The following is a 27,206-nucleotide window of genomic DNA, read 5'->3' on the forward strand; positions in this document are numbered from 1 at the left end:
ATCGAGATCTTTGGTGCCAACCACACACATGACGTTTGGAGACTGGATGGCACTGCATACGACCCCAAGAATACCATCCCTACAGTCAAGCATAGTGGTGGCAGCATCATGCTGTGGGGCTGTTTCTCTGCCAAGGGGCCTGGCCATCTGCTCCGCATCCATGGGAAGATGGATAGCACGGCCTACCTGGAGATTTTGGCCAAGAACCTCCGCTCCTCCATCAAGGATCTTAAGATGGGTCGTAATTTAATCTTCCAACAAGACAACGACCCAAAGCACACAGCCAAGAAAACCAAGGCCTGGTTCAAGAGGGAAAAAGTCAAGGTGTTGGAGTGGCCTAGTCAGTCTCCTGACCTTAACCCAATTGAAAACTTGTGGAAGGAGCTCAAGAATAAAGTCCACATGAGACACCCAAAGAACCTAGATAACTTGGAGAAGATCTGCATGGAGGAGTGGGCCAAGATAACTCCACAGACCTGTGCCGGCCTGATCAGGTCTTATAAAAGACGATTATTAGCTGTAATTGCAAACAAGGGTTATTCCACAAAATATTAAACATAGGGGTTGAATAATAATTGACCCACACTTTTATGTTTAAAATTTAATAAAATTCAACTGAGCAACATAACTTTTTGGTTTGTAAGATTTATGCTTCTGTTCATAAATCCTACTCTCGTTTGCAGTTTGAAGGCTCTAACTTATTTGCATCTTATCAAACCAGCTAAATCTACAGGGGGTTGAATACTACTTGTAGGCACTGTATATATATATATATATATATATAGTCAGTTTTTACTTTTTAAAAATTACAAAAAGGAAAATGGGCCGATGCAAAACTTTGGGCACCCTTGGAGATTTGTGTGCTCAGATACCTTTGTTGACCAAGATTTCAGACCTTAATTAGCCTGTTAGGGTTATGGCTTGTTCATTATCATGGTTAGGAAAGTCCAGGTGATGCAAATTTCCCAGCTTTATAAAAACCCAACCTCCTCTAAGCTTGTGACAAAAACCAGCAGCCATGGGTTCTTCTAAGAAGCTGCCTAGCACTCTGAAAATGAAAATGGTGGAGGCCCACAAAGCAGGAGAAGGCTATAAGAAGATAGCAAAGCGTTTTCAAGTTGCCCTTTCCTCAGTTTGAATTGTAATTAAAAAATGGCAGCTACCAGGAACATTGGAGGTCAAGATAAAGTCTGGAAAACCAAACAAAATTTCAGTAAGAGCCACTCGTACGGTTGCTAGAGAGGCAAATCAGAACCCTGACTGACTGCAAAAAAACTTCAGAAAGATTTAGCAGACTTTGGAGTTGTGATACATTGTTCTACTGATTAGAGACACCTGCACAAATATGGCCTTCATGGAAGAGTCATCAGAAGAAAACCTCTCCTGCGTCCGACTTCTCACCATAAAATTCAGCATCAAAAGTATGCAAAAGAGCATCTAAACAAGCCTGATGCATTTTGGAAACAAGTCCTGTGGACCGATGAGGTTAAAATAGAACTCTTTGGCCACAATGATCAAAGGTCTGTGTGGAGAAAAAAGGGCACGGAATTTCAGGAAAAGAACATCTTGCCAACCCTTAAGCATGGGGGTGGATCAATCATGCTTTGGGGCTGTGTTACAGCCAATGGCACGGGGATCATTTCACGGGTAGAGGGAAGAATGAATTAAATGAAATTTCAACAAATTCTTGATGCCAACATAACATCATCTGTAAAAAAGCTGAAGTTGAAAAGAGGATGGCTTCTACAAATTGATAATGATCCTAAGCACATGTCACAATCCACAATAGACTTCAACAGGAGCAAGCTGAAGGTTTTACAATGGCCCTCACAGTCCCCTGATCTGAACATCATTGAAAATCTTTGGCTCGACCTCAAAATAGCAGTGCATGCAAGACAACCCAGGAATCTCACAGAGCTGGAGTAAGGCTATTTGCCCACGATGCAGAAATGCTCCGGATTTTTTCCTGAGCATTTCTGTATCTCCCTGGCAGAAAAAACGCATGCGGATTGTACATGCGGATTGTACATGCGTTTTTTCTGCCAGGGACAAGCGTATGTCCCGCGTTTTTCACATGCGATTTGGCATGCGGGTTGTCAAGCGCTTTTCCAAGCAATTTTAGCATCACTTGGAAAAGTGCTTGACAACTTGTTCACACTTTATAAATCCATGTAACCGGCTTGGATTTATATAGTGTGACCAAGATAATAGTTAAAAAGAATGTTAAGGAGACCGGGGGCCATCAGAAGGTGAGTATAATGTTTATTTTTTATTTTAAATTCTTTTGCAGGTACCATGGTACCCGGGTCTGGATGAGAGTCTCCTCTTCTCCAGACCCGGGTACCATCCGCACATTGAGTCGCTTAATATCCTCATGTGCACATGTAGTCATGTGGATATTATGCGATTCAATGCAAGTCAATGGCGGTACGCAAAATTAATGGTAGTGCTGTGGATTTTTCCGCAATGATAATCCGCAGCGGTAATTTCCACAGCACGTGCATAGCACATGCGGATTATCATTGGGAACATTGCAGACCTTCTACCAAGCGTTTGTTAAGCGTTTTGCGGTGGAATTGCTGCTGCGGAAACGCTTAAAAAACGCATCGTGGGCACACAGCCTTATAATCCAAGGAAGAATGGATGAAAATCCCTCAAACAAGAATTGAAAGACTTTTGTCTGGTTACAAAAATTTACGAAATTATGGCAAAATATCCAAATATAAGCCAGTTATATCACATCTGTCATCATCACTAATCTAACAAAACAAGACTGGGACCCCAAATCATTCAATGGCTTTCCAAAGTGAATATAATGAAAGGACAAGTATCCTTGAATGATACATTTCTCCATGCCCTTATAGACAATACTAAACACAAACTCCAATGACAAAATATGGAATATGGATGATCCAAATCTAACTCATTCAAACATATTGGATTCTTTAGTTCAAGCACAAAAATATCTTCAATCATCCAGGTATCTAGAAAAGAGGCTAAAAGTTTGTCCCAGGTCGTACCGGACCCCCTCAAGGGGATATAGAATGGGACTATACACAACAAATAACTCCAAAAGCAAATCTTTATCATTGCTTATGGGGATGTCCAAGTATCCAAACTTTCATTTGCAATGACACACTTAACTAATTTTGTAGCACAAGGTCATCTATGGTTCTATCTTTTGTTACATGAACCCAGAAATGTATCAATATAAGAAAGGGGCGAATAAATTGTTACAGGAGTGAAATCTATTATTCACACCTAGGTCCAGAAACAACCACAGCCCTTCAAACTGTTTCTGTAAAAAATGTCATCATATCTATTCAAAACGGTCTGGGTAGAAGCTTCATTATCATTACATAAGGAAAATAAGCTTAAATATTAGAACAAATTCATAGACTGCACAAATGTTATTCAGTTTGTTTCTGTTGAAAACTGTTTTTGCTCCCACTTACTGCATAGTGCATTGCATGTTTACAATTTATTGACGCTTTTTTTATTTTAATGTTGTATTCCAATAAAAATATTTCAGGTTCTATAAAAAGAGCTTGATTATTGTATCATAATGATGATTAAAAGCCTGATGTTACCATTTTACTACAGTAAATTTATTACTTAAACATGAGCTATGTATGAGGGAGTTGGACCCAGGGAAATTGAGGAGTCGGACATTTCTCTTCTCGACTCCACAGCCCTGCTATAAACACTGGTATAAGTAATGATGGTAAATTCATGGAATCTTGTAGTAATGTCATCATGGAATCTTGAGATGTTACCTTATATAGAGCACCTCACCTTATAAAGAGGTTGCCTAGCAAGAAATAAGGCAGCAGTACTACAGGCTGAGCATCAGTACCAGATGCAGACATGGAGGAAAGAGCTGTGGGGGCTTTACTCCTCTGACCAGTGGGGGGATTTTTATGTTCTAAGATAAATCATTTATATCTGTTATACACAGTAAAATGTATATTATTACTAGTGATGATCAAGCACTAAAGTGCATGGGAGCTCGTTGCTCAAGTCAAGAAAATCATAATGCTTGGGTGCTCAACCCAAGTAGTGAGCCCAATGTGAGCCAATGGGAAACTTCAGCATTTTTTCGGCACCCCCCCCTCCCCGGGGTCTGGAGGGGGCCTATAAATTGGCCATGATATGGGAACAGCATGGGGAAGACCCCTGGAAGCATCTCTGTCTCCCAGGCCACTGCTGTGAACAATATTGTCAGAGTATTATGCCACTTTTTTACGGACTCACAATAAATCATACAATTACGAAACCAAAATGGATTTTCCTGCAAAACATGTTAAGGAACATCCTTTCCAGGGTAATGACTTATATATAAGGCAAAATAAATAACCAAAAACAAAAATGGCTCCTCCACACCTTGGGCTATGTTCACAAGTAGCGTTTTTGATGCATTTTTGCACTTTTGCATTGCTTTCAATGGTGGAAAATACATTTACTAGTAAAAGAAATTTTAACATTTTACTACCTTATCTTGTCATGTGGTGTGTGAGACATGATCGGACAAATCCTGTTATATTTATGAAGGAGGGACTGTCAAAAGTCACAAAGCCTATATTTACAAGGCCATTAGGCGGCTCTTACTATTGTTAGAGGGCCAGCAGTCGATCCTCACTATTGTTAGACAGCCATCAGCCGGCTATGCTTTGTTGTTCCCATTATAAAGGAGTGGGTCTCCTATACTGTTATTGCATATGCAGTGACTGCAATGGCTGCCAAAAATTAGGACACACTTCAATACCCCTTTGAAGAGACGTAGAGGAGGGCCTCATTAAAAAAATGTTCCCATTATAAAGTAGTGGGTCTCCTATACTGTTAATGCATGAGCAGTGACTGCAAGGGCTTACAAAAATTTGGACGCACTCCAATACCCCCTTTGAACAGACGTAGAAGAGGGCCACATTAAAAAAAAATTCCCATTATTAAGGAGCGGGTCTCCAATACTGGTAATGCCTATGCACTAAGTGCAAAGGCTGTCAAAATTTAGGACGCAACCAAATACCCCTTTGAAGAGACGTAGAGGAAGTCCTCATTAAAAAAATTGTTCCCATTATTAAGGAGTGGGTCTCCTACAGTGGTAATGCCCATGCACTAAGCGCATGGGCTGAAAAACATTTACCCATGGGGGGTATACATGACAATACTGTATAACATACAGAATGTTAGAGGTAGGCCTAAAAATATTTCCTACGGGCAACTTAAACACCTTTTAAAAAAATTATGTGGGTGTTGCATGATGGTCACCCTGTTGATATGGTGATGGATGATGAGGAGAAGGAGAAGGAGGAGGGTGACATAAAACAGACAAAATCAGGAAGCGTATACCCATGTCTGGGTGTGAAGAGGCGCATGGGAATAGACCCCCCCAACAAAAAACACTGAATTTGACTTTATGTTCTGCTGCTATCATCCAGTGGTGTTGAGAAGTCTGGCCTAATCCAGCCCTTGTTCATTTTGATAAGAGTCAACCCGCTCTGATAAAATGCTGGCGGCAGGGTAGGCCAGGACCTCCAAGGCGTAGAGAGACAGTTCATGCCTCATGTCCAGCTTGGATACCCAATAGTTATAAGGCACAGAGGAATCACAGAAGACGTTGGTACAGTTGGCAAGGTACTCCTTCAGCATCTTTCAAAACTTTCTCCTCCTTGTCAGAGTACCCCACGCATCAGGGCAGGGGCACTGGGAGTGTCTGAGAAAACTGTCCCAGACCTTTGACAGTGTTCCCCTACCTCTGCTACATCGTATTTGTGTCTCCCTCACCTGTACTCTTTGGTTGTCCAACAAACTGTGACCTTTGCTGCCAGCATTTTCAGATGGGAATTTTTTTAATAATTCTACAAGGGCCTTCAGGTACTGCAACATTTTATTAGACCGCTCTGCCCCGAGAAGGAGAGATAGAAAGATGTCCTTGTAGCGTGGATCCAGAAATGTGACAAACCAGTAATTATTGGTGGCCAAAATGCGTGGGTCACGGGAAAGGCAGTGGAACATAAAGTCAGCTATGTGTGCCAGACTGCCAACAGCCAAGACTTCCCTGTCCTGACCCAGAGGACCACTGTCCATGCTCTCCTCGTCCTCCTCCTTGTTCTCCCTCTCCTCAGGCCATCCACATTGAACAAACGGTATGACTGTTGTGTGCGTAGTACCGTCTGTAGTGCAGGAAAACAGCTCCTGTTCCTCCTCCTCTTCCTCATTATCACCCAATCCATGTTGAGATGAGATGAGGCTGGGCTTTGTGACATCACCTTGTATAGTTCCTTGCTCCATCTCATCGTGCTCCGCCTACAATGCCTCCTCTTTAATTGTGAGCACAGAGCATTTCAGTAGACAGAGAGGCAGGATGGTGATACTAATTATGGCGTCATCGCCGCTCATCATCTTGGTGGAGTCCTCAAAGTTTTAGAGTACGGCACAGATGTCAGACATCCAGGCCCACTCATCAGCTCTAATTTGCGGAGGCTGACCTGAATACCGATGGGGATGTTGAAGCTAGAACTCAACAACTGCCATCTGCTGCTCACAAATCCTTCCCAACATATGAAACATTGAGTTCCATCGTGTGGTGACATCGCACACGAGTCAGTGAGTTGGTATGGCTAGGGTGGGGGAAGCTGTAAGTGACTTCCTGAAATGGGCACACACGTGGCGTTCTTTCACAAGCAGGTCATGCAGATCCGTGTAGGTTTTGAGAAACCGCTGAACCATTAGATTGATCACATGGGCCAGGCACGGCATGTGTGCGAGTTTGCCAAGCCTCAGAGTCACAACCATGTTCCGGTCATTGTCAAACATGATCTTGCCTGGCTGTAAGTTTAACAGTGACAGCCACAGATCTGCCTGCTCTATTCCAGATGTCAACAACTTTGCAGCGGTGTGCAGTTTGTCACCTAAGCATATCAGCTTCAGCAGTGCCTGTTGACACTTGGCCGAAGCAGTGCTATAGTGCTTCCAGTCTCCGACTGAAGTGGTCATTTCGGAGATGGAGGCTGATGAGGAGGAGTTTCAGAAGCTGTAGAATCTGAGGGCAACCCTGGTTGACCCTGGGCCCGCAATCCGTTCTGGCCACAAGCACTTGTCCACGTGCCCGTGGTTAGGTGGACCTTCCCAGTGACTGTGTTGGTAAGGGCAGGTGAAATGTTCTGGGACACGTGCTTGTGTAAGGCGGGGACGGCACACTGGGAGAAATAGTGGTGGCTGGGGACCGAGTACCGAGGGGCACCCGCCGCCATGAATTTGCCGAAAGATTCTGTCTCCACGAGCCTAAAAGGCAACATTTCAAGTGCAAGCATTTGAAAAATGTGGCAGTTTAGTATTGTGGCCTGTGGGGCGTTAGCTGCATATTTGCCCTTGCATTCAAAGGACTGGGGTAGGGACAACTGAACACTGCGTTGTGACAAGGACGTGGACGTGGTTACTGATGGTGGTTGTTGCAAGTGTGCAAAAGAGGCATCTTTGCCTGCGCCATGGACAGGGGATTGGTGTGCACGCACAACAGCAGAACAGGCAGTGGTGTCCCCCGCAGAAACTGTTTCTGGACCCTAGCGTTTGGTCCAATTAGTCAGGTGCTTTGCTGTCATGTGCCTGATCATGCTGGTGGTCGTCAGGCTGGTAGTTTTGCAGCCCCTGCTGATGCTGGCATGGCAGATGTTGCAAATGGCCTGTTTGGAATTAACTTGACAGTCTTTAAAAAAGTGCCAGACTATGGAAGACCTAACAGTTGGACTGGCAACTTCCCTCGTGTTGGTGTTCCGGAGAACTGTTGCCCGCCTTGTGTCTGTGGCCACCCCACTGCTTGTTCCTGCCTGTTGTGGTGCTACACCTCCCTCCCCCTGTGTGCTGCTGTCCTCGCTATGCATGTCACCTTGCCAGGTTGGTCAGTGACTTCATTGTCCACCACCTTGTCTTCCAAGTACGCACCCTGGGCCTCCTGATGACTTGCTGGCAATTGTGTCTCATCATCATCCACCTCTTGCGACAGTAATTGCATTTTCCCACCATCGCCTTCATGTGACTGTAGCTGCTCAAATACATGGGCATCGCTACATGTGATCTCCTCTTGCCCCGCTTGAAGCGCGCCGGGCGAGAGTCCTGAATCCCTAAATGGAAATGTGAACAGCTCTTCAGAGTGTCCAAGTGTGGGATCAGTTGTCTCCAGGCACTCGGCATGGGGGGAGAAAGGAGGATCAGAGTGAGGAATATGCGGTCCAGGCTCACAGCTACTGAAACTGGACCATATGGAAGACAGGGTGGTGGTGGTGGCAAACTGACTGGAAACATTATCTGCTATCCAACCAACAACCTTTTCACACTGCTTTGGCTTCAATAGTGGTGTTTCGCGGCCCCCTTCAAAGTAGGGCAGGAAGGTAGGTCGACATGATATGGGTGCTTTAGTGCTCCCTCAGCAGGCATAATTTCAGCTTGCCCATGACCTCGGCCTCTGCGTGCACCATCAGCATCATGTCCTCTTTCCAGTCCCTTGCCACGTGCCTTGCCCATTTTAAATGGAGTATAATATTTGTCACGTTCCCAAAAATGTCAGGATTATTACAGCAGTAATATCGGATCAAGTCTGATGACCACGGTTTTAAGCAGTGGCCTTATAGTATGGTATTGGTTAGCGTCCAAGTGTGAATAGGTTTGAACAGCACACAACTGACAGACTTTAAATGGAGTATAATATTTGTCACATTTCCAAAAATGTCAGGATTATTACCGCAGTAACATCGTATCACCTGAGATGGACAAGTTTCTCTGCTTCCACAATACAGCAATGCTATTAAAATCAAACAAATCTGGCTGTATGCTGCTAACAAGCAAATGGAGCAGTAAAAGTGGTGTATTATATCGCTTTTCAACCAAATAATTAGGATTAAGCGCAAAAAGAATATTAAACCTGTTATCTAAGGCTGTGGATATGAGTAACAGCAGCAGACAGAACGTTCAATGGATTTATTGTGCTGTATACACTCTCCACAAACTCTGCCTAACTCCTGCTATCACCAGTAATATATGCATCTGGATTAGTCCTTAGCAGGACTGTTAGTATAGATGTATATTGCTGTGGAATACCTGACTAAATCAACCGCCAATTCTCTCCCTCGCTCAGCAGCAGCTCTCCCTACTCTGCCTGTCTGAAGGGTAGACTGTGACGAGCATAGGGTCCCGGGTCTGATATAGACCTGATGATGCTGTGTGGCCAGCCAATCACTGTAATGCCACAACCAACATGGCTGCAGCATTACAGTGACGAGTGGCGAGTACCGAGCAGTTGCGAGCACGCTCGCTCATCGCTAATTATTACTCACCACCACACCCAGGTCTCTATTATAAATAACCCTGCCTGACATTAGAGAAATTCTACATTTTAAGTTAATTCTTTTTAATTCTTTCTACAAAACAGAAAAAAGAGTCGAAATCAGTGGAGCTCAGGGATGTTTAGATATTTAGCTAATTTTTTTTGAGCAGGTGACAGATCCTCTATAATCTTGGGGAATGAAACACTTGTCCTAATAAATCTCCTCCTACGTTCTCCGATCACCACCATATTTGTATTCCAAGAGCCTCAAAGCACCGGAAAGAGAAAGTAAGTGAAGAATCAGGCGCATTCTAATCTGTAACCATGGAGACACATAGGCTGCATAAGAGCTGTATACACTACACAAGATTTACAAATTTGTTTCATTTTTTATTTTAAGGAACCAAGTAAAAAAAAATACTGTAAAAGATCTTCTAACAGCTAGAAATGATTCCAGGATTGTCTTTCCACTATATATACTGTATATACTCACAACACAAAGGTTAACTAATAGTTTTAATGATTTTCTGTAATAAATATTTGTATAAATATGAGAAACATTTATATAAAAATACAACAAATGATAATAAATATTTCAATTATAAAACAAGAAATACGTCTTATAATAATATTACTCAGCGATTTATAAAAGTAACAAAGTTCTTGTCGCTGCTGCTGCTGACGACCAATCAGATTTCTGCCGTTTTGCCTCTTGCAGTGCGGAATCGATGGCTGGAATCTGACTGGTTGCTACGGGCAACACTTTCATTATTCTCTACACTGTTTGTATAAATAATCCTTGAACTCTCGTTGCCGATAGCAACCGATTAGAATTCAGCTTTTACATTTGTAATTTACACGAGATAAATAAACGTGATTTCTGATTGGTCGCTAGGGCTAACAAAGACGCTACATGACAGCTGAGGCTCCGTGACAATGGCGTCTGTTACTCCAGGTACTGGATGATGGGCCGGACACAGGTGCAGCCCACCGTCACCAGCTGCTTCTCCAGCCTATAGGTGGGACACATCCTCTCATCTCACCACGCAGGACCAGGATCTCCTGTCTGATGGGGACTGAGTTCATGCTGAGGTCCACATGACCCTCCGGGTCCAAACATCCGCGGTGGAGACATCGGGCCTCGCTGATGACCGCAGGGAATCTGTTATTGTCCACATTAGAGCTGGTGGAAGGAGATGAGAGAAATCAGGACACAGCAGTAACCATGTTTAGTCCCCCATACTCCGGCCTGCTGACCCCCATATATCATTATTATTATTTCTGCCATTACTCCATGTACATTCACCTGTATTCCCATGGAGAGATGGAGCGGCTCCTCACACTGTCCGCCATTACTTGTGCAGAACTCCGACTTCCGACCTTCATATCCACCTTCACACGTGGAGGAAATGTGGTGTCCGGTGTGAAGAGACATCCCCCTCCGGACACTAGAGGGGCCTCCCAGCCATCAGCGCCAGGGACCTGCCCTTCTCTTCCATGGACACAAGAGATGAAGATCAGAAGAAGCAAAGTGGAGAAAACCTGAGGACAGAAGATGTCACACATGTGATAGGGGACATTGTGGAAGTGTCAACATTATGTAGTGATATAAGTAAGGGTTAAATAATGGATCAATAATATACACTAATAATATTCATACTCGTATGGACCTATCCCAAAGATATGCAACAGCGCTCAAGCCAAGAGCAACCAGATATGACTATATAACACATATAAGAAAGTCCAACATTCTAAGTGGAATTCATTCAACAATATATTATATTGTCATTGTATCATAACAGAGGATAACAAATAAAATGGTGGTGGCCCCATGCAAGTGCTGCACTCACTATTCTGCTGGTGCAGTCACTGTGTACATACATTACATTACTGATCCTGAGTTACATCCTGTATTATACTCCAGAGCTGAACTCACTATTCTGCTGGTGCAGTCACTATGTACATACATTACATTACTGATCCTGTACTGATTCTGAGTTACATCCTGTATTATACTCCAGAGCTGCACTCACTTTTCTGCAGGTGCAGTCACTGTGTACATACATTACATTACTGATCCTGAGTTCCATCCTGTATTATACTCCAGAGCTGCACTCACTTTTCTGCAGGTGCAGTCACTGTGTACATACATTACATTACTGATCCTGTACTGATCCTGAGTTATATCCTGAATTATACTCCAGAGCTGCACTCACTATTCTGCTGGTGCAGTCACTATGTACATACATTACATTACTGATCCTGTACTGATCCTGAGTTACATCCTGTATTATACTCCAGAGCTGCACTCACTATTCTGCAGGTGTAGACACTGTGTACATACATTACATTACTGATCCTGAGTTACATCCTGTATTATACTCCTGAGCTGCACTCACTATTCTGCTGGTGCAGTCACTGTGTACATACATTACATTACTGATCTTGAGTTACATCCTGTATTATACTCCAGAGCTGCACTCACTATTCTGCTGGCGCAGTCACAGTGTACATACATTACATTACTGATCTTGAGTTACATCCTGTATTATACTCCAGAGCTGCACTCACTATTCTGCTGGTGCAGTTACTGTGTACATACATTACATTACTGATCCTGTGTTACATCCTGTATTATACAGTCAGTCACTGTGTACATATATTACATTATTGATCCTGCACTGATCCTGAGTTACATCCTGTATTATACTCCAGAGCTGCACTCACTTTTCTGCAGGTGTAGACACTGTGTACATACATTACATTACTGATCCTGCACTGATCCTGTGTTACATCCTGTATTATACTCCATAGCTGCACTCACTATTCTGCTGGTGCAGTCACTGTGTACATACATTACATTGCTGATCCTGAGTTCCATCCTGTATTATACTCCAGAGATGCACTCACTTTTCTGCAGGTGCAGTCACTGTGTACATATATTACATTATTGATCCTGCACTGATCCTGAGTTCCATCCTGTATTATACTCCAGAGCTGCACTCACTATTCTGCTGGTGCAGTCACTGTGTACATACATTACATTACTGATCTTGAGTTACATCCTGTATTATACTCCAGAGCTGCACTCACTATTCTGCTGGCGCAGTCACTATGTACATGCATTACATTACTGATCCTGAGTTACATCCTGTATTATACTCCAGAGCTGCACTCACTATTCTGCTGGTGCAGTCACTGTGTACATACATTACATTGCTGATCCTGAGTTCCATCCTGTATTATACTCCAGAGCTGCACTCACTTTTCTGCAGGTGTAGACACTGTGTACATACATTGCATTACTGATCCTGAGTTCCATCCTGTATTATACTCCAGAGCTGCACTCACTATTCTGCTGGTGCAGTCACTGTGTACATATATTCCATTACTGATCCTGCACTGATCCTGAGTTACATCCTGTATTATACTCCAGAGCTGCACTCACTATTCTGCTGGTGCAGTCACTGTGTACTTACATTACATTACTGATCCTGTACTGATCCTGAGTTACATCCTGTATTATACTCCAGAGCTGCATTCACTATTCTGCTGGTGCAGTCACTGTGTACATACTTTACATTACTGATCCTGTACTGATCCTGAGTTACATCCTGTATTATACTCCAGAGCTGCGCTCACTATTCTGCTGGTGCAGTCACTGTGTACATACATTACATTACTGATCCTGAGCTACATCATGTATTATACCCCAGAGCTGCGCTCACTATTCTGCTGGTGCAGTCACTGTGTACATACATTACATTACTGATCCTATACTGATCCTGAGTTACATCCTGTATTATACTCCAGAGCTGCACTCACTTTTCTGCAGGTGTAGACACTGTGTACATACATTACATTACTGATCCTGAGTTCCATCCTGTATTATACTCCAGAGCTGCACTCACTATTCTGCTGGTGCAGTCACTGTGTACATATATTCCATTACTGATCCTGCACTGATCCTGAGTTACATCCTGTATTATACTCCAGAGCTGCACTCACTATTCTGCTGGTGCAGTCACTGTGTACTTACATTACATTACTGATCCTGTACTGATCCTGAGTTACATCCTGTATTATACTCCAGAGCTGCATTCACTATTCTGCTGGTGCAGTCACTGTGTACAGACATTACATTGCTGATCCTGTACTGATCCGGAGTTACATCCTGTATTATACTCCAGAGCTGCACTCACTATTCTGCTGGTGCAGTCACTGTGTACATACATTACATTACTGATCCTGAGTTACATCCTGTAGTATACCCCAGAGCTGCACTCACTATTCTGCTGGTGCAGCCACTGTGTACATATTTTACATTACTGATCCTGTACTCATCCTGAGTTATATCCTGTATTATACTCCAGAGCTGCACTCACTATTCTGCAGGTGTAGACACTGTGTACATCCATTACATTACTGATCCTGAGTTCCATCCTGTATTATACTCCAGAGCTGCACTCACTATTCTGCTGGTCCAGTCACTGTGTACATACATTACATTACTGATCCTGTGTTACATCCTGTATTATACTCCAGAGCTGCACTCACTATTCTGCTAGTGCAGTCACTGTGTACATACATTACTGATCCGGTGTTACATCCTGTATTATACTCCAGAGCTGCACTCGCTATTCTGCTGGTGCAGTCACTGTGTACATACATTACATTGCTGATCCTGAGTTCCATCCTATATTATACTCCAGAGCTGCACTCACTTTTCTGCAGGTGCAGTCACTGTGTACATATATTACATTATTGATCCTGTACTGATCCTGAGTTACATCTTGTATTATACTGCAGAGCTGCACTCACTATTCTGCTGGTACAGTCACTGTGTACATACATTACATTACTGATCCTTTACTGATCCTGAGTTACATCCTGTATTACACTGCAGAGCTGCAGTCACTATTCTGCTGCTGCAGTCACTGTGTTCATACATTACATTGCTGATCCTTAGTTCCATCCTGTATTATACTCCAGAGCTGCACTCACTTTTCTGCAGGTGCAGTCACTGTGTACATATATTACATTATTGATCCTGAGTTCCATCCTGTATTATACTCCAGAGCTGCACTCACTATTCTGCTGGTCCAGTCACTGTGTACATACATTGCATTACTGATCCTGAGTTCCATCCTGTATTATACTCCAGAGCTGCACTCACTATTCTGCTGGTGCAGTCACTGTGTACATACATTACATTACTGATCTTGAGTTACATCCTGTATTATACTCCAGAGCTGCACTCACTATTCTGCTGGTGCAGTCACTTTGTACATACATTACATTACTGATCCTGTGTTACATCCTGTATTATACTCCAGAGCTGCACTCACTATTCTGCTGGTGCAGTCACTGTGTACATACATTACATTACTGATCCTGAGTTCCATCCTGTATTATACTCCAGAGCTGCACTCACTTTTCTGCAGGTGCAGTCACTGTGTACATATATTACATTATTGATCCTGTACTGATCCTGATTTAGATCTTGTATTATACTGCTGAGCTGCACTCACTATTCTGCTGGTGCAGTCACTGTGTACATACATTACATTACTGATCCTTTACTGATCCTGAGTTACATCCTGTATTACACTGCAGAGCTGCACTCACTATTCTGCTGCTGCAGTCACTGTGTTCATACATTACATTGCTGATCCTCAGTTCCATCCTGTATTATACTCCAGAGCTGCACTCACTTTTCTGCAGGTGCAGTCACTGTGTACATATATTACATTATTGATCCTGCACTGATACTGAGTTACATCCTTTATTATACTCCAGAGCTGCACTCACTTTTCTGCTGGAGCAGTCACTGTGTACATACATTACATTACTAATCCTGCACTGATCCTGAGTTACATCCTGTATTATACTCCAGAGCTGCACTCACTATTCTACTGGTGAAGTCACTGTGTACATACATTACATTACTGATCCTGAGTTACATCCTGTATTATACTCCAGAGCTGCACTCACTATTCTACTGGTACAGTCACTGTGTACATACATTACATTACTGATCCTGAGTTACATCCTGTATTATACTCCAGAGCTGCACTAACTATTCTGCCAGTGCAGTCACTGTGCACATGCATTACATTACTGATCCTGAGTTACATCCAGTATTATACTCCAGAGCTGCACTCACTTTTCTGCAGGTGCAGTCACTGTGTACATATATTACATTACTGATCCTGCACTGATCCTGAGTTCCATCCTGTATTATACTCCAGAGCAGCACTCACTTTTCTGCAGGTGCAGTCACTGTGTACTTACATTACATTACTGATCCTGTACTGATCCTGAGTTACATCCTGTATTATACTCCAGAGCTGCATTCACTATTCTGCTGGTGCAGTCACTGTGTACATACATTACATTACTGATCCTGTACTGATCCTGAGTTACATCCTGTATTATACTCCAGAGCTGCACTCACTATTCTGCTGGTGCAGTCACTGTGCACATACATTACATTACTGATCCTGAGTTCCATCCTGTATTATACTCCAGAGCAGCACTCACTTTTCTGCAGGTGCAGTCACTGTGTACATACATTACATTACTGATCCTGAGCTACATCATGTATTATACCCCAGAGCTGCGCTCACTATTCTGCTGGTGCAGTCACTGTGTACATACATTACATTACTGATCCTTTACTGATCCTGAGTTACATCCTGTATTATACTCCAGAGCTGCACTCACTATTCTGCTGGTGCATTCACTGTGTACATACATTACATTACTGATCCTGAGTTACATCCTGTATTATACTCCAGAGCTGCACTCACTATTCTGCTGGTGCAGTCACTGTGTACATACATTACATTACTGATCCTGAGTTACATCCTGTATTATACTCCAGAGCTGCACTCACTTTTCTGCAGGTGCAGTCACTGTGTACATACATTACATTACTGATCCTGAGCTACATCATGTATTATACCCCAGAGCTGCGCTCACTATTCTGCTGGTGCAGTCACTGTGTACATACATTACATTACTGATCCTTTACTGATCCTGAGTTACATCCTGTATTATACTCCAGAGCTGCACTCACTATTCTGCTGGTGCATTCACTGTGTACATACATTACATTACTGATCCTGAGTTACATCCTGTATTATACTCCAGAGCTGCACTCACTATTCTGCTGGTGCAGTCACTGTGTACATACATTACATTACTGATCCTGAGTTACATCCTGTATTATACTCCAGAGCTGCACTCACTTTTCTGCAGGTGCAGTCACTGTGTACATATATTACATTACTGATCCTGCACTGATCCTGAGTTACATCCTGTATTATACTCCAGAGCTGCACTCACTTTTCTGCTGGTGCAGTCACTGTGCACATACATTACATTACTGATCCTGAGTTCCATCCTGTATTATACTCCAGAGCAGCACTCACTTTTCTGCAGGTGCAGTCACTGTGTACTTACATTACATTACTGATCCTGTATTGATCCTGAGTTACATCCTGTATTATACTCCAGAGCTGCATTCACTATTCTGCTGGTGCAGTCACTGTGTACATACATTACATTACTGATCCTGTACTGATCCTGAGTTACATCCTGTATTATACTCCAGAGCTGCGCTCACTATTCTGCTGGTGCATTCACTGTGTACATACATTACATTACTGATCCTGAGCTACATCATGTATTATACCCCAGAGCTGCGCTCACTATTCTGCTGGTGCAGTCACTGTGTACATACATTACATTACTGATCCTGTACTGATCCTGAGTTAGATCCTGTATTATACTCCAGAGCTGCACTCACTATTCTGCTGGTGTAGTCACTGTGTACATACATTACATTACTGATCCTGAGCTACATCATGTATTATACCCCAGAGCTGCACTCACTATTCTGCTGGTGCAGTCATTGTGTACATATATTGCATTACTGATCCTGTACTGATCCTGAGTTACATCCTGTATTATACCCCAGAGCTGCGCTCACTATTCTGCTGGTGCAGTCACTGTGTACAGACATTACATTGCTGATCCTGTACTGATCCTGAGTTACAGCCTGTATTATGCTGCAGAGCTGCACTCACTTTTCTGCAGGTGCAGTCACTGTGTACATACACTACATTACAGATCCTGTACTTATCCTGAGTTACCTCCTGTATTATACTCCTGAGCTGCACTCACTATTCTGCTGGTGGAGTCACTGTGTTCATACATTACATTACTGATCCTGTACTGATCCTGAGTTACATCCTGTATTATACTCCAGAGCTGCACTCACTATTCTGCTGGTGCAGTCACTGTGTACATACATTACTTTATTGATCCTGTACTGATCCTGAGTTACATCCTGTATTATACTCCAGAGCTGCACTCACTATTCTGCTGGTGCAGTCACTGTGTACATACATTACATTACTGATCCTGAGTTGCATTCTGTATTATACTCCAGAGCTGCATTCACTATTCTGCTTGTGCAGTCACTGTGTACATACATTATATTTCTGATCCTGTACTGATCCTGAGTTACATCCTGTATTATACTCCAGTGCTGCGCTCACTATTCTGCTGGTGCAGTCACTGTGTACAGACATTACATTGCTGATCCTGTACTGATCCTGAGTTACATCCTGTATTATACTCCAGAGCTGCACTCACTATTCTGCTGGTGCAGTCACTGTGTACATACATTACATTACTGATCCTGTACTGATCCTGAGTTACATCCTGTATTATACTCCAGAGCTGCGCTCACTATTCTGCTGGTGCATTCACTGTGTACATACATTACATTACTGATCCTGAGCTACATCATGTATTATACCCCAGAGCTGCGCTCACTATTCTGCTGGTGCAGTCATTGTGTACATATATTACATTACTGATCCGGTACTGATCCTGAGTTACATCCTGTATTTTACTCCAGAGCTGCACTCACTATTCTGCTGGTGTAGTCACTGTGTACATACATTACATTACTGATCCTGAGCTACATCATGTATTATACCCCAGAGCTGCACTCACTATTCTGCTGGTGCAGTCATTGTGTACATATATTACATTACTGATCCTGTACTGATCCTGAGTTACATCCTGTATTATACCCCAGAGCTGCGCTCACTATTCTGCTGGTGCAGTCACTGTGTACAGACATTACATTGCTGATCCTGTACTGATCCTGAGTTACAGCCTGTATTATACTCCAGAGCTCCACTCACTTTTCTGCAGGTGCAGTCACTGTGTACATACATTACATTACAGATCCTGTACTTATCCTGAGTTACCTCCTGTATTATACTCCTGAGCTGCACTCACTATTCTGCTGGTGCATTCACTGTGTACATACATTACATTACTGATCCTGCGCTACATCATGTATTATACCCCAGAGCTGCGCTCACTATTCTGCTGGTGCAGTCACTGTGTACATACATTACATTACTGATCCTGTACTGATCCTGAGTTACATCCTGTATTATACTCCAGAGCTGCACTCACTATTCTGCTGGTGTAGTCAATGTGTACATACATTATATTACTGATCCTGAGCTACATCATGTATTATACCCCAGAGCTGAACTCACTATTCTGCTGGTGCAGTCATTGTGTACATATATTACATTACTGATCCTGTACTGATCCTGAGTTACATCCTGTATTATACCCCAGAGCTGCGCTCACTATTCTGCTGGTGCAGTCACTGTGTACATACATTATATTTCTGATCCTGTACTGATCCTGAGTTACATTCTGTATTATACTCCAGAGCTGCATTCACTATTCTGCTTGTGCAGTCACTGTGTACATACATTATATTTCTGATCCTGTACTGATCCTGAGTTACATTCTGTATTATACTCCAGAGCTGCGCTCACTATTCTGCTGGTGCAGTCACTGTGTACAGACATTACATTGCTGATCCTGTACTGATCCTGAGTTACATCCAGTATTATACTCCAGAGCTGCACTCACTATTCTGCTGGTGCAGTCACTGTGTACATACATTACATTACTGATCCTGTACTGATCCTGAGTTACATCCTGTATTATACTCCAGAGCTGCGCTCACTATTCTGCTGGTGCATTCACTGTGTACATACATTACATTATTGATCCTGCGCTACATCATGTATTATACCCCAGTGCTGCGCTCACTATTCTGCTGGTGCAGTCACTGTGTACATACATTACATTACTGATCCTGTACTGATCCTGAGTTACATCCTGTATTATACTCCAGAGCTGCACTCACTATTCTGCTGGTGTAGTCAATGTGTACATACATTATATTACTGATCCTGAGCTACATCATGTATTATACCCCAGAGCTGAACTCACTATTCTGCTGGTGCAGTCATTGTGTACATATATTACATTACTGATCCTGTACTGATCCTGAGTTACATCCTGTATTATACCCCAGAGCTGCGCTCACTATTCTGCTGGTGCAGTCACTGTGTACAGACATTACATTGCTGATCCTGTACTGATCCTGAGTTACAGCCTGTATTATGCTGCAGAGCTGCACTCACTTTTCTGCAGGTGCAGTCACTGTGTACATACATTACATTACAGATCCTGTACTTATCCTGAGTTACCTCCTGTATTATACTCCTGAGCTGCACTCACTATTCTGCTGGTGGAGTCACTGTGTACATACATTACATTACTGATCCTGTACTGATCCTGAGTTACATCCTGTATTATACTCCAGAGCTGCACTCACTATTCTGCTGGTGCAGTCACTGTGTACATACATTACTTTATTGATCCTGTACTGATCCTGAGTTACATCCTGTATTATACTCCAGAGCTGCACTCACTTTTCTGCTGGTGCAGTCACTGTGTACATACATTACATTACTGATCCTGAGTTACATTCTGTATTATACTCCAGAGCTGCGCTCACTATTCTGCTGGTGCAGTCACTGTGTACAGACATTACATTGCTGATCCTGTACTGATCCTGAGTTACATCCTGTATTATACTCCAGAGCTGCACTCACTATTCTGCTGGTGCAGTCACTGTGTACATACATTACATTACTGATCCTGACTTACATCCTGTATTATACTCCAGAGCTGCATTCACTATTCTGCTGGTGCAGTCACTGTGTACAGACATTACATTACTGATCCTGTACTGATCCTGAGTTACATCCTGTATTATACTCCAGAGCTGCACTCACTATTCTGCTGGTGCAGTCACTGTGTACATACATTACATTACTGATCCTGACTTACATCCTGTAGTATACCCCAGAGCTGCACTCACTATTCTGCTGGTGCAGTCACTGTGTACATATTTTACATTACTGATCCTGTACTGATCCTGAGTTACATCTTGTATTATACTCCAGAGCTGCACTCACTATTCTGCTGGTGTAGTCAATGTGTACATACATTATATTACTGATCCTGAGCTACATCATGTATTATACCCCAGAGCTGAACTCACTATTCTGCTGGTGCAGTCATTGTGTACATATATTACATTACTGATCCTGTACTGATCCTGAGTTACATCCTGTATTATACCCCAGAGCTGCGCTCACTATTCTGCTGGTGCAGTCACTGTGTACATACATTATATTTCTGATCCTGTACTGATCCTGAGTTACATTCTGTATTATACTCCAGAGCTGCATTCACTATTCTGCTTGTGCAGTCACTGTGTACATACATTATATTTCTGATCCTGTACTGATCCTGAGTTACATTCTGTATTATACTCCAGAGCTGCGCTCACTATTCTGCTGGTGCAGTCACTGTGTACAGACATTACATTGCTGATCCTGTACTGATCCTGAGTTACATCCAGTATTATACTCCAGAGCTGCACTCACTATTCTGCTGGTGCAGTCACTGTGTACATACATTACATTACTGATCCTGTACTGATCCTGAGTTACATCCTGTATTATACTCCAGAGCTGCGCTCACTATTCTGCTGGTGCATTCACTGTGTACATACATTACATTACTGATCCTGCGCTACATCATGTATTATACCCCAGTGCTGCGCTCACTATTCTGCTGGTGCAGTCACTGTGTACATACATTACATTACTGATCCTGTACTGATCCTGAGTTACATCCTGTATTATACTCCAGAGCTGCACTCACTATTCTGCTGGTGTAGTCAATGTGTACATACATTATATTACTGATCCTGAGCTACATCATGTATTATACCCCAGAGCTGAACTCACTATTCTGCTGGTGCAGTCATTGTGTACATATATTACATTACTGATCCTGTACTGATCCTGAGTTACATCCTGTATTATACCCCAGAGCTGCGCTCACTATTCTGCTGGTGCAGTCACTGTGTACAGACATTACATTGCTGATCCTGTACTGATCCTGAGTTACAGCCTGTATTATGCTGCAGAGCTGCACTCACTTTTCTGCAGGTGCAGTCACTGTGTACATACATTACATTACAGATCCTGTACTTATCCTGAGTTACCTCCTGTATTATACTCCTGAGCTGCACTCACTATTCTGCTGGTGGAGTCACTGTGTACATACATTACATTACTGATCCTGTACTGATCCTGAGTTACATCCTGTATTATACTCCAGAGCTGCACTCACTATTCTGCTGGTGCAGTCACTGTGTACATACATTACTTTATTGATCCTGTACTGATCCTGAGTTACATCCTGTATTATACTCCAGAGCTGCACTCACTTTTCTGCTGGTGCAGTCACTGTGTACATATTTTACATTACTGATCCTGTACTGATCCTGGGTTACATCCTGTATTATACTCCAGAGCTGCATTCACTATTCTGCTGGTGCAGTCACTGTGTACAGACATTACATTACTGATCCTGTACTGATCCTGAGTTACATCCTGTATTATACTACAGAGCTGCACTCACTATTCTGCTGGTGCAGTCACTGTGTACATACATTACATTACTGATCCTGACTTACATCCTGTAGTATACCCCAGAGCTGCACTCACTATTCTGCTGGTGCAGTCACTGTGTACATATTTTACATTACTGATCCTGTACTGATCCTGAGTTACATCCTGTATTATACTCCAGAGCTGCATTCACTATTCTGCTGGTGCAGTCTCTGTGTACATACATTACATTTCTGATCCTGTACTGATCCTGAGTTACATCCTGTATTATACTCCAGAGCTGCGCTCACTATTCTGCTGGTGCAGTCACTGTGTACAGACATTACATTGCTGATCCTGTACTGATCCTGAGTTACATCCTGTATTATACTCCAGAGCTGCACTCACTATTCTGCTGGTGCAGTCACTGTGTACATACATTACATTACTGATCCTGACTTACATCCTGTAGTATACCCCAGAGCTGCACTCACTATTCTGCTGGTGCAGTCACTGTGTACATATTTTACATTACTGATCCTGTACTGATCCTGAGTTACATCCTGTATTATACTCCAGAGCTGCATTCACTATTCTGCTGGTGCAGTCTCTGTGTACATACATTACATTACTGATCCTGTACTGATCCTGCGTTACATCCTGTATTATACTCCAGAGCTGCACTCACTATTCTGCTGGTGCAGTCACTGTGTACATACATTACACTACTGATCCTGAGTTACATCCTGTATTATACTGCAGAGCTGCACTCACTATTCTGCTGGTACAGTCACTGTGTACATACATTACATTACTGATCCTGAGTTACATCCTGTATTATACTGCAGAGCTGCACTCACTATTCTGCTGCTGCAGTCACTGTGTACATACATTACATTACTGATCCTGAGCTACATCCTGTATTATACTCCAGAGCTGCACTCACTATTCTGCTGGTTCAGTCACTGTGTACATATATTACATTACTGATCCAGAGTTCCATCCTGTATTATACTCCAGAGCTGCACTCACTTTTCTGCAGGTGCAGTCACTGTGTACATACATTACATTACTGATCCTGAGTTACATCCTGTACTATAGTCCAGAGCTGCACTCACTTTTCTGCAGGTGCAGTCACTGTGTACATACATTACATTACTGATCCTGAGTTACATCCTGTATTATACTCCAGAGCTGCACTCACTATTCTGCTGGTCCAGCCGCTCCCTCTCTCCTCACACACATATTATACATATACACACAATAATAACTACCTACACCATGACATCTGGTCCGGTTACCAAACAAATATAACAATATAATAAACAATAACCGACAAATTATATACAAACTAATATATACATTCTTCTTTTTTTTTTTTTTTTTTAAATAAATAAAATAAAATAAATACTAACTATACAAATATATACAAGACAAAACAAAACCCCCCACACTCAAGCCCACCAGTCCCTCCCCGGCACTGACCTGAGAGCTGGTCCTGCGCCTCATGCCTCAGTCCAACGTCCATAGGCCAGATCAGGCAGTGCCAGTTTTTCACCCAAATAACCAGTGTCCCACAAGATGAACCCACCTCCCCCCTTTTCCCTCCACCCAACCTAATACCTACACCCAAACCCATATATACAATATATACAGAAACAAACAATACAATAACCACAACTGACAAAGCCCAAGTTCGGCGCCTGCAGCCCTACATCACTGTCTACTGATCAATAAAACAAAAATCTATGGTGTCAGCAGCAGCCCACCACCAGGAGAGGCGATGACCAGACTAGGGCACACTAAAAGAAAAGCCCCTCCAGAGGAGAGCTGCCCTCCGTGTACCCAGTCTCTCATACTCCAGAGAACGCACCTTCACCAGGTCACCGAGTATGGTCCTAAACACATCGTCCACTGGGAGGATTTTCCGCTGCGTCGATACTAAGCACCGTGCGTTCCACGTGTGATACCTAACCACTGCGCTAACTAGAAATAAGGTGCAGCGGTCCCGACCACCCAGGTCCCCGAATGCTCCATAGGCCCATTCCGCATAAGAGAGACCGACCAGCCGGGGCCAGCCAATGGAGGCGCCCACCCTGTTGTACACTTCTGTGTTAAAGGGACAACGAAGCAGGAAGTGGTCCATGCTTTCAAGCATGGTACCACAATGCTCCCGAGGACAGTTCCTGTCCTCAGAGCTCCTACACTTCAGATTGTTCCTCACACACAGTTTCCCATGGAAGCAGCGCCAAGCCAAGTCCCAAACCTTCGAGGGGATCCTGATAGAATTCAAAAGATGCAGACCCACCCCAAGATTCCGACTTGGGCAATCCCTGAGCGCCAGAGGCCTCTGAAAATAGGTCAACAGAACCCTTTTGTCAAGGAGCTTCCTTGGCAGAGTCCTGACCTCCCACATTCCCAGACCCCACCAGCGAATTACCTTCAGAACCACGGTAGCGTAAGCCGGGAGATGTTCATGCGGTGTGCAGAGATCCTTCACTTGCCCTCCTGTCTCCCATTCCTGGAAGAAAGGCTGAAACCATCCCTTACAGGAGAATACCCACGGAGTAGCCCTCTCTTTCCAGAGGTTTGCAATATTGATCTTAATGAAGGTATTCACAAGGAATACCACAGGGTTGACCATACCCAACCCTCCTAGTCTCCTCGTACGGTAAGTAACCTCCCTCTTGACCAGGTTCAGTCTATTCCCCCATAACAGTTGAAAGAACAAACTGTAGACCCGAGTCCAGAGAGGCTCTGGCAAGATGCACACACTGCCCAGATAGATCAGCAAAGGGAGCAGGTAAGTTTTGATCAGGTTTACCCTCTCCCTTAGGGTCAAAGACCAACCCTTCCATTGGTTCACCTTCTGAGTGGCGATCTCTAGCCTGCTGTCCCAATTTTGTTTGGGGTAATCCCCCTGGCCAAATTCGATGCCAAGAACTTTTGCAGAGACTTTGGGTTCTGGAAGGGTGTCCGGGAGATCAAAACCAGGATCTCCTCCTCCCAGCCAGAGACTCTCACACTTATCCCGGTTGATCTTAGACCCGGATGCCTCCGAGTAGCGATTTACCTCTGACATCAGCCATTCTGCCTCCCCATCAGAGGAAACAAAAACGGTGACGTCATCGGCATACGCCACCACTCTCAGAGTGGCTTCCGGTGCTGCCCGGTCCATCCCGATCCCAGCCAACGGTCCACGCTCCACCCTCCTAAGAAGTGGGTCAATCGCAAACACGTACAGTAGCGGGCTCAAGGGACAACCCTGGCGAACACCACACCCAACCTCAAAAGAGCTGCCAATCCAACCGTTCACAAGCGGGAAACTCTCTGCCCCAGAGTACAAGGTCTTAAGCCAATCAACAAACCCCCCCCGGCAGGCCATACCTCAGAAGGACAGACCAGAGGTACTCATGATTAACCCGATCAAACGCTTTTGCCTGGTCCAATGACAGCATGTACCCCTTCCAGTGGCCAGCCCTACCCTGCTCCACCGCCTCTCGGACACAGAGTACAGCACTAATTGCACTGCGGCCCGGAACAGAGCAATGCTGGGCCCCCAAAAGGAGCTGGGGTGCAAATTTCACCAGCCGATTAAACAGCACCTTTGCCAAAACCTTCCTGTCTGCATTCAGAAGCGCTATGGGAGGCCAATTCTCAATGCAAGATGGGTCCTTACCCTTTGACAAGATGATCAGGGCAGACCTCCTCATTGACTTTGGCATAGTGCCCGAGGAAAGACACTCATTGAATACCTCAGTCAAGAGGGGAACCAAGGCGTCCTTAAAGGTCTTATAGAATTCAGATGTTAAGCCATCCGGACCGGGAGATTTCTTCAGGGCAAGCCCTTCAATCGCCAACTTAACTTCCTCTTCCCTGATCATCTCTGTCAAAACGCCAAGAGAGGGGTCTACCCCTGGTTCGGGGACGGCTTCAGCCAGAAAAGCCGACATCTCATCCCAATCCAGATCCCTCTTCCCCAAGAGGTGCGAGTAGAAGGATCTGACGACCTCCAGGATCCCTGATCTGGATCTTTTCAAGGACCCCGCAGTGTCAACCAGTCCTGTAACAACTTTACTATTCACTGACATCTTGCAGTTTCTATAAGGGTCGGGCGAGCGGTACTTCCCGTAATCCCTCTCAAAAACCAAAGATGCGTGTCTATCATACTGACACCTCATTAGCAAAGATTTCACTCTGGAGATCTCCTCGCGGCTACCTCCAGTTGAGACAAGATGCTCGAGTTTCCTCCTCAGGCCCTGATACAGGCGGTACCTGTCCAGGCTCCTGAGGCTCGAGAGCTGGCGGAAGAATCTCGCCACCCTTTTCTTAAACATCTCCCACCACTCTGAATTACTACTACAAAGATCCAGTAAGGGTACCTGGCTCTGAAGAAAATCCTCAAAGGACTGTCTTATCTCCGCTTCTTCCAAGAGAGACGAATTGAGCCTCCAAAAGCCTCTTCCCATCCGGGGGGTCTCTGTAACATTCAGGGAAAACAAAATCAAACAGTGATCGGAGAACTCCACCTCAACAACAGATACTGCTGAAGAGACGGCTTCCTCCTTTAAATAAAACCTGTCTATCCTGGACCTACAGTTACCTCTATGATAGGTGAACCCCTCGTGGCCTGCGGTGTGCCGGATGTGGACATCCACCAGGCGAGCCTCACTAGCTATACTATTAAGGGCGACGCTATCATGTCAGCTTGTCTCTGGAACCTCCTCTATCCCGGGGCCTCGTGACAGTGTTGAAGTCCCCTCCAAAGACGACCTGCCGACTTGTAAAAAGGTAGGGCTTGATCCTCATAAAGAGACACTTCCGGTCCCATTTAGATTGGGGACCATAGATGTTAATGAGCCGAAGCTCTTGTCCCTTCATGAGGACATCTAATATCAGGCACCTCCCCATTTCTAACTCAATAACCCGTCGGCATTCTACCGGTGCGGTTAAAAGGACCGCCACTCCGCTATACGGCTCGGCCGCAAGAGACCAATAGGAGGGCCCGAGTCTCCACTCCC

This window comes from Phyllobates terribilis, unplaced genomic scaffold (assembly GCF_046119375.1).
Source record: "Phyllobates terribilis strain yellow unplaced genomic scaffold, ASM4611937v1 Scaffold_81__1_contigs__length_6697587, whole genome shotgun sequence".
NCBI classification, from domain to species: domain Eukaryota; kingdom Metazoa; phylum Chordata; class Amphibia; order Anura; family Dendrobatidae; genus Phyllobates; species Phyllobates terribilis.